Source organism: Bidens hawaiensis, unplaced genomic scaffold (genome assembly GCF_021521415.1).
Source record: "Bidens hawaiensis isolate Kalapana, Puna unplaced genomic scaffold, B.hawaiensis_p1.1 tig00040098_1, whole genome shotgun sequence".
NCBI classification, from domain to species: Eukaryota; Viridiplantae; Streptophyta; class Magnoliopsida; order Asterales; family Asteraceae; genus Bidens; species Bidens hawaiensis.
The window spans coordinates 42,600-52,874 of record NW_027497071.1 but is presented as its reverse complement, the minus strand read 5'-3'; the positions used below and the strand labels follow the sequence as shown (position 1 = coordinate 52,874).

The 10,275-nt window shown below is 36.2% G+C and overlaps 1 pseudogene across 1 annotated transcript; it reads right to left on the bottom strand.

Moving 5' to 3' along the window:
• Positions 1–211: 211 nt before the first annotated feature.
• On the bottom strand, positions 212–3,746 carry LOC143591843 (heat shock factor protein HSF8-like; annotated as a pseudogene). The gene is made up of 2 exons (XR_013145792.1): positions 3,388–3,746; positions 212–1,735 (listed from the first exon to the last, which is right to left on the bottom strand). The product of XR_013145792.1 is annotated as a heat shock factor protein HSF8-like (transcript).
• Between the last annotated feature and the right edge of the window lie 6,529 nt (positions 3,747–10,275).

Below are 10,275 nucleotides of genomic sequence, written 5' to 3'. Positions count from 1 at the left end.
TTCTGATTGAAAAGGGCAGATGTTTGGCAAGTATTTTGTGTGTTTTCTATAGCAAAAATCAAGGGCGTGCGCTTTTGTCCGATGCAATTTGGCATACAAACACCTATAATGATTAGGATATGAACTTATTGGCGTATGTGTAATTGTGAACTTGAGTTCAAGTTCATATATGAATTTCATAGATATCTGATGCCACATGGTGATGCTACTCGGATCTCTTTGACCCATGTGTGACTGTGTGCTCGAGTTCAAGTCAAAAATGATTGTGTGCTATTTACCTATGTCTATAGGATGTGCTTTATTTGAGTATGAGAAATGCAGACAAAGATACGATGCCACATGAGCCATGATGTTGACCGAGATCTAGTGTCACACAAGCCATGTTGTTGACCAAGATCTAATACCACACAGAGCCATGGTGTAATCTCTAGTGGCATACAAACAATTTTTATGTTAGTGTCACAATGATGAAATTACTTTCAATGGTTTACCTCCAATAAATAATATTCAAGGGTGAAAGACAACAAGATTTATATATGTTATATTCTTCTCAAAAAAGACTAAATGCATATCTAAAATTTAAGTGTTTACCTTAAACAATATGGAACAAATTTGTGTATAATGTTCCAACCATAATCAAGGTTTTCTGGTATTTGAAGAAAGAAGCCCCATTTGTTCAGTAAGCTGCTGCATTTGAGACCCCGAACACTCGGTTTCTGAAGGCTTGCTTTCACTCCCCATGATGACATCATCATCCACCGCGCCTAAGTTTTCATCATTCGTGTTTGCCTCCGTCTCCGGGCTCTGCTCAAGAAACTGTTCCCATGGTGGGTCATATGCAGTCAGATACTTCTCCATTTCCGTTAATAAAATACTATCCCATTCCACATCAGGATCGGGAGAAAAACTTCCAATATCTAACGTGAATTTTTCCTCATCCAAATTCGGGTCCAGGAGGTTTTGATTCTGTGGTTCAGGGTGCAGGTAATTGTCTACACTAGCGTCTGACACCAGTTCTTGCAGCTGTGAGAGATCAGAGAGATCAGACACAGCAGGCAGATCTTGATCATCGATTATCGGGCTTGTATCTGGTAAATAAGATACACTAGAATCCGGTGGTGTGACCTCGTGTAGAGTAACACCCGAGCTATAATTATTTATATGAGGTGAAGAATCATCTAATTTCATAAGTTGTTTAATCATTGCTTGAGCTGCATCATTCATTCCGGGTTGGTACTTAACAATCCGTCCATCGAGAGAATGTTCGTTTGTAATAACGCTGTCTTCTTTATACCTTCGTTTTTTATTCCGTTCAGTTATCAAGCGTGTGTTCTCGTTTTGCTGTTGTACAAACTGAGACAAGAACCCGGGGCTGTTAACTGCTTTTTGCTAAAAATGACATCATTTGTTGTTGTCTTTGTTCCATACCCTGAAGACGTTGCACCATAGACTGCATTTGGTTATCGGTTGTTTGTTGTTGTTGTCTTAGCCTCACGAGTTCTTGCATTAGAATGTTTTTGTCTCGCTTTAATCTCTCGACTTCTTCTTCCAGACCAAATTTTCCAACTTCAACACACGCGCCCACTGAGGAGGTTTGTTGGTGAGGTTGTTGAGGCGGTTGGGTGTGCCCGGAAGCTGATTTTCGGCGGACGATATTTTTGAGCAGGTGTTTTTGGCCTCTTAGAAATCCCTCGTTTGCGAATTCCCAACGGTCTGGATCGACTTTTCTAAATCCCTGTTTATTAACATCTCAAAATAATCAGAAGAGAATCCAATTAGCACGTGCTTTAAAACTGATAATTTAACAAAAATAAGCATTTAAACCTGACATTAGAAGTGAAAGTTTTATAACTTAAATAACAGATGGCAAGTTAACATGAATAAGTTTTACAAAATGAACTAACACTACAATGCCAATGAGAGTAAAGTATAAGGTTAAATAAAGAAAAACAGGTATAGAAAATAAAGCATCCAATCAACAGTAATCATAATACAGGACAAAAACATTTTGAGTACAAAATAAAGAATTTTAAATCGAGAAACTGTTGTTCAAGCTCCCAGTTAGCTAAAATCCATCCACCATTAACTGATTCTTGAGAAGAGAACACAAAGAGTCAAAAGTTTTATTTGGCACACATTTACGAAACAGAGATTGTTTCAGAACATTATATGCAGACACAAAACTAGAGTACAATACCCCCAGTCCCGACACAATGACTCAAAAAATCAGCATAAGTTGTCACTATATCTAACTTTTAGATTCTATCCACCTGATTTTCTCTACGGCTCTGGAATAGATGCAATCACCATAACATCATGTGTCTGAAATCAGGTCTGCTGACCTTTTTCACAAAATCATTAACTATTACCTATCTCATAATCTTCTTTTCAAAACTTCTTCATAATCTCCTATTATGAACACATTTCTGCAGCAAGTGACCGGAGTACTTTTATACATAAAACTTCTCATTTAAGGAAGGGTGTCAGCCTAACAAAAGTATATGTAAGATCCAGTTTTATTTAAGGAAGGGTGTGAGCCTAGCAAAAGTATATGCAAAATCTAGTTGTAGTCTTATACAAATTGCTTCTTACTGGCATCTGTAATGCTTTAGAGCTGCTAATGAATCAGTTATATATAATTGTTTCTTACCGATACGATTCCAACTATAAAAAAGGTGATCTAAAAGGACGGAGTTCAGTTGCCAAGTATGATGAGAAATCGACAACCTCAGTTATTTCCCAATCCACAGGCAAAGCAGCCAACAAGTGGTAAGACAAAAATCCACCATGGATACCAGATAGTCTGCTAGCATTAAAACTCAAAAACATAATCTGCCAACAAGAAAGATCAATTTTGAATCAAGAACTGTGCTTTACATTTCACAGGTTCTCATTCCTACACCCTCACCATTCTATTTTTCTATTTAATTTTCTACAATCAGAAATATTCAAGTAAAAAGGTCAAACATGCTGCCTACAAAAGCTCTGCAAATGAAGATAAACATGGTTATCGCGGTGCGATATCGGTAATTTTAATATCATGCAGAATTTATACATATAGCAATTTAACACTAACAATTCAGTATACTCTCGTACCATTAACAAATTAACTTTTTTTAACTTACAAAAAACTAACAATTGTAGCAAGTAGGAACTGATTAATACTAAAAACACTAACATTAAACAAAAAAAAATTGACAATTAAAACTTAAAAAACTGATATTTGGAAACTCGGTGATATATCGGTCAAATATCAGTTAATATCACCGGGACCGATATATTAGCAAGGGACCTATAACCAATAAAAACTTAATATACTTCAAATTCACAAACATATCATATCAACACTAACTTAATATTCAATTAGCAAAGGAACCAGAAGAGTACATAAGTATTAAGCTGTCGAACAAAGCTGGAGAAATTATTATGCTTGAAGTATTTCGGCAGCAGATCTCTAGCAAACTCCGGCGGGTCCCACACCACAAAACTATTATTCGAGCTGGTCCACGAAACTACTTTATCAGTGGCCGGATCATCCACCATATCATAAGTTTTAACCAAAAACGGCGGCGGAGCATTCACGGTGGAAACCGGAAGCGGCGCCGGCGGTGGAACAACGGCAGTGTCTGCGGCGGTGGCATTACTAGGTTCCATGGCGGTGATTGAATTAGGGTTTAGAGAACGCCATTAATTAAGTGGATTTAAGTGGAAGTATGGAGAAAGCTTTGTAAGAAGAAATGGTGATTAAGATATTATTATTATTATTATTATTATTGTGACGAAAGGAAAGGGGGTTTTGTAAATTGGTTGTTTATAATATCTTTTTGTTTATGGTATAAATAGTAAGGACTGTTGCTGATTGGAAATTGAGGCACCTATTTTAAGAAGGAAAACTGAAATAACTAAATTTCATGAATGATAACATTTAATTGTTGATTTATAGTATTGTTACACTGATAAATATGAGGGAATGTTGGTTTAGAAATTAATATTATGTTGAGAATTACGAGAATTTTATAAATATTGTATATTTTGCTTGAATGTAATAGATAGAGTGAGTGTAGTGTGTAATATGTAGCACCGTTTAGTGATCGCGTGTCATATTCTTCTATTTTATTTTTAGCACAATTTGTTCAGGTATGGAGGGAAACAAAGAGAGTGGGTTTTGGTTTTACTAAACTGAAGGCTTACATCAAGGATTAAGATGTAGTTCTGCTATAGAATAAGAGGAAAACAAGTTTAAGGTAAGAATTTTATGATTTGGGCTTCAAGTTTAATGGGTATTGTATGTGTCTCGAGTAAAACCCAAGTGATGATCTTTACAATCTTAGTGTAAAGAACACCTACACGCCATTGTTGAAGATTATGTGTAGGTTGATTTAGGATTTTGGTTTGGGGTATTAGTTTTTAATCCTCTCAAGTTTCACCCGTTGGCTGATAACACTTCCAACTTTCATTTTGTCGCCCATCACTCCCAACTTTAACCCTATTTGTTTTTGTCACTTCCTCGCTAACGGAACACTAACAACATTAGTGGAGATGCTAACGTGGACTTTTTTAAATTGAATTGGCATGCTTATGTGTCATATGTGTCCCACATAACCATTTCATCTTCTTCATCAAATTAGCCATAGACACCAACCTTCACCACCATCCTATAACATTTCAGATTTTTCATATTCATAACCGTATTAATTTACCCGATTCGGGAATATAATTAGGATATTTTGTATTAATAAAATCTTGTATATATTGGTATTTAACTTGGTTTAACTTATTTAATATTTTCATAATTTTCAAACTCTGTAAGGCCCCGTTACCGGTGCCCTACTTTGGACGTTGGATTTACTCATAAACACAGTTTTAAATATCAGAGTTAATTAAAACATTCGTGGAATATTAAAACTTTCATAAAACGTTACATATTAATTCATAAATTGTCTTAAACAAACATCTTGTCTCTTAAAATCAAAAACATAAAACATCTTGAGTCTTCAGATGTTAGGCTCTTATTCTTCTGCCACGTGCCCTACTCAAACTAGCTGCATCATTCTACTCACCTGCGTGCATACTAAAAGTCACCTACGCTGAGTGAGTTCTAGTTAATCTACAACATACAACACATTCATATTTACATACTTCGTTCATACTTTCATACATTCGTTCATCATACACTTACTTATCTACATACCTTACGTTTTAAAGAGCATTACGCCATACTTTCCTCGAGTATTATTAGGGCACGGTTCCCTCTTGCCTCGAATATTATTAGGGTTCGGTTCTTCCTTGCCTCGAGTATTATTAGGGTCCGGTTCCCTCTTGCCTCGAATATTATTATGGTTCGGTTCCCTCTTGCCTCAAGTATTATTAGGGCCCGATTCCCTTTCATTACCATACAACCATACATTACCTTTTCTATCTTCATCTTTCATACTTTCAATAGTTATATTAACATACATACATTATTGATACATACTTTCTACACTTTACCTCCCTTGTCAATACGTGCAATATCCGAAGATCGTTCACATACCGACAAGCATTCTTTCTCAATATAGATATAACTATCACATTTATCATAAAGACATACACTTACCACTTAAGGTAAGTGTATTAACATTCACATTGAGTATGCACACAACCCCGAAAACATAACAAGGAAATGGGGCTAGAAACTCACTCGAATCCTGTTTATTTCTCCGTTAATCGTTATTCCTTTCTTTTGATGAGCTCGGCTGACTGAACATTAATCATACGTATCAATACATATCCTATTCACATTATTTATATCTCAGCCAAAAATGCCTAAGTCGGGTCTAATCTAATGGTTTTATGTTAGAATACATTTTTACTTAAAAATTGTTTTCATCTTTAACCCTAATGTATTTGAATACTTTGTATTCGAATGGTATTAGAATACACTTGTATCTAATGATCATATTATAAGCTAATGATCACATTGTAAGCTAACGAACATTGTGAGCTAACGAACATTGTGAGCTAATGGACATTGTAAGCTAATGTAAGCGAGTATACATGGAAGCGAGTATACATTGTAAGCGAGTATACATGTAAGCGAATTGGGCCATGTAAGCGACTAAGGCCATTGTAATCGAGCTGGACATGTAAGTGAGTTCATTTGTAAGCGAATCGGGCCATGTAAGCGACTAAGGGCATTGTAATTGAACCAGATCATTGTAAGCGAACGAGCTGAACAAATGAGTCACGGTTTGGTCCCATATCATCATTATCTTCACTTTTTTTAACCTTAATACCTTAGTATGGTTCGGTATTGACCCATAAGTGTTTTCCTTAACCGTTTTCGGTCAAAACTTGACCTGAGTGACCATAAAGCTTGTACCTTTATGGTCAAAACGTTCAAGACTAGATCTAGGGTTCCTTTTTATGAACCGTTCATTACCATAAGTTCGTTAAGTCCATTTTAACATCAAGTTTGCTACTTTATGGTTTGTTTATACCCCATCTACTTTAGGGTTTAATTTCATGGCTAACCGTTCATAAAAGTATAAACTTTAATGATCAAGAACATACATTTAAACGTTTGTTAGGTCACGGTTTATGTAACATCACGTAAATTTCCAAAAATGTCAATTTCCAAAGTCAAGGGACTAATTTTGTCAATTTCCAAACTCCAGGGTCAAAAGTGAAAATTCTGTTTTCCTGACCCATTGCGATATGCGATGGATCAGAAGAGACCTCCATCGCGTATCGCGATGGGGTGTCTGACACGTTGTGACACGTGTGCCACGTGGCAACACGTTCGCCACGTGGCGACACGTTCGCCACGTGGCGCCATGTGGCGCGGCGCCTGCCACGTGTTGCCACGTGGCAGGTCTACCCTGTGACTCAGCAAGCCTACATCGCGCTACGCGATAAGCTTGCCAAGAGACTCATCGCGTAGCGCGATGGGAACCAAAATCAAGTTTATAAATAGCAGCCACGGGATTCATTCCCATCACACCTCAAAACACACATTACTCTCTCTCTAACTTCTCTCTAAAACCCCGAGAACCCGACCCTAGATCCAACTCGAAATCCGTGCCCCATTCCTCGTTTTACGTGCCCAATACCTCGATATTCGTGCCACCTCCCGATGATGTTATAAGCAAAGAGATAATATTGGTGTGACGTCTCGACGACCATCTCGAAGTACGTGCCACGAAGTGTTGGTGTTCGATTCGTATGCCCAAGCAAAAGGGTTGATCAAGCGTGTGTTGATAAAGTAATAGAGTCGAAGTGTTGTCCGAGTGTGTAACCCTATTGAGCCAAGAAAGGTAGGCATAATGCCCGAATAAAATAATAATAAAATATCATAAAGGCTTAATACCTCAAGTCAAAGTTATTCTCGATAAACAAAGAAATATATATATAACAAAGAAAATAAAGAAAAGAAAATTAATATATATATATGAGTATATATGAATATGATTATTCTTTGTTATAAAATATATTATTTAAGTATAATGAGTATACATAAATAAGAAAGCAATACGTTTCTTAAAGAAGAAGAAACGTAGGGTTTTTATAAATAAACTAAAGGTTTATAAAGATTACTTTTTAACTAAAGGTTTTAAAGTAAATAGAGATATTGAACTAAAGGTTCATCGAGATAAATAAGACTAAAGGTCTTAAGCCGGATCGTGTATCCGACTAACAAAAGTTATACTCGTACTATAGGTGCGAGATAGCAAGAGAAAGACTCACGGACGGTGTTGGAAGTCGATCCCATTGAAAAGGTGAATACGCCCCACTTTTATAAACTTGTTTTCAAACAAACAAACGTGTTATGTGTAAACTTTACATAAGACTAAGTGTCTCTACAAACATTGTAAATAAGAGTATAAGCCTAGCCCTCAGGCTGTGGTATACGTTTGTCTGAATCCTTACATAAGTGGAATGCGGTGGGCATATCGCACCACGCTTGGTCACAACCTCCAGCCACGATGGGCCGGACCTAAGTTATGTCCGAGTGAGACTGACCATGTGTATATTTATGGTACCTAAGTTATGTCGAAACACTGCGGTGTTTTGCTAAGGTGACCTAGTGTAGAGACTCGAGTTTATGATGATTGTTTAACTTAATTATTCCAAAGCCAAGATGGGTCGAGGATTACGTGGTCTCGAGGGGTGATTAAGTAAAGAAAATATTTTTAGCGTCAGCATATTCACCAGCATTCGTTGCTGGCGTATTTTATAACATTTTGCAGGTAATCAAGATTAGAGCTTGTGAAGGAGAAGAAGCTCAAGAATCCGATGGCTCGGATATTTTTGTTTAACATATTAAAATATGATGCTTTTGTAAAACATATAAACAAGTAAATACTAAACGGGACTTTCGTCTCGTCTTTTTGTAATATAAATATTTACAAGTTCGATCCTTATGTTTTTATAAGACTTCCACTAATAACCGTACCTCTGATTTATTTACAAATGTGATACCAACTATTGATCACACTCCTAGGCCTAAGATGGGGGTGTGACAGTTTAGCTTGGTTATGAACAATAGTATTGAATCTTGCTTAAATATCCAAGATCTATCACTATGTAGCTTGGTTTGAGTCCTGAATCTCTTTCTTGGCTCACGGCCGTGAATGAGGGAGTTTATGTTTGTGTTTTGAGTGTGTAGAAAATAAGATGGAGAGAAATGAGGGTTTTAGGGTTTTAGGGAGGTTTAAGGGAGTATTTATACTCGATTGGCGGGCGTGGGGGTCGGGTTTTTATCCGGGGAATCCCTCAATAGGTGGACCGCTATGGGCTCCGTCTGTCCGGACTCGTGGCCAGCTCAGGCTACCTTTAGCCAATGAGGGCCGCGTACGAAGTACCCAACGTTACTTAGTTGGTCGTTAAAAAATCATTATTATTATTATTATTATTATTATTAATATTTCTATTATTAACCTCTGCTACCGTTGTAACTAGAGGTTTCCCTCGCCGCGTTGCGCCGTTCACACGATTTAAACACACATAAAACATAGTACGTTATAATAGCTTTTACCATCACACTATACTTTTCCATTGCTTAATTTAGTATGAAATCTATAAATAACAAATACAAAAATCTATTTCTATTTTTGAAAAAGGTAACACAAAAAAAACAGAAAAAACCAGCAAAGGGGATGTTCGAACTCAGGATCTGCAGGTTACAACACAACAACAACACCACCACCATGACAACTTTCGTTTTTGCTACTTATGTTACTTTAAATTAATAAATAGTATAACAACATATTTAAAAAAAAACAAAGAAACTTAGTGGTTGTCACTGATTGAACCACCCATCAATGTATAGTAGCTTTAGGTTTGGCTTTATATATAGTATAATGTATTGTTATTATTATCCATTGTTATATTCAATTACTATTATTATTATTATTATTATCATCATCATTTTCATTTCTACACTTATCTAAGATCTAGCTTGTTTGTATTGTTATTATTATCCATTGTTATATTCAATTACTCTTATTATTATTATTATTATTATTATTATTATCATTTTCATTTCTACATTCATTTAAGATCTAACTTGTTTATGATAAAGTTCAAACCTGTTATCGATTTTAAAACCCGGTTTAGCTAGATCTAGAAATACTAAACGAGCCGAGCTTAAATGAACAAGTTTTCGTTATGAAATGCACCTTAGACAAACCGGTTTGAATTGTTTCAGGAACACAGTCGAATATCTTGGTGTATTTCTTGCTTGTCGAGATACTCGAATCACCAACAAGCTCGGTTCTTCCTGGAATCTGGATCCGATATGGAACAGAGAATGTTTGTGTGTGTTTTGCGTGTGTGACTGTGTGTTGGTAAAAATAGAATGTGGCTAGGGTTTAAGGGGTATATATGCACCTTAAGTCCATGGACCTTAGGCCAATTAGCACACTAAGTCTATGATTTATTCTAAGTCCATCTCTATTAAAGCCTATCATCCTTTATATTATTTTACTAGCTTTTGAACCTGTGTACTACACGGGATTAATAAAATAATAAAAAATAAAAAGATCCGTTTTTTGAAAGAAATGAACAAAATTAACTGGCCCGCTTGGACCTAAAACCCATTTTGCTTAGAACCTCAATTTTGTTAGTGAACTACTTACTCTTTTCTACATTCATAATATGTGAGGTCGTACTTCATATATGAAAGCTGATCCATGTGGCGTTCCGGGTTCCATAGTTCAAGGATAGAATTACCATTATTCATCAGCTGTGGGAAGTTACCTAAGAAGGTTTGGTAAATTTTATCCTCATCATGGT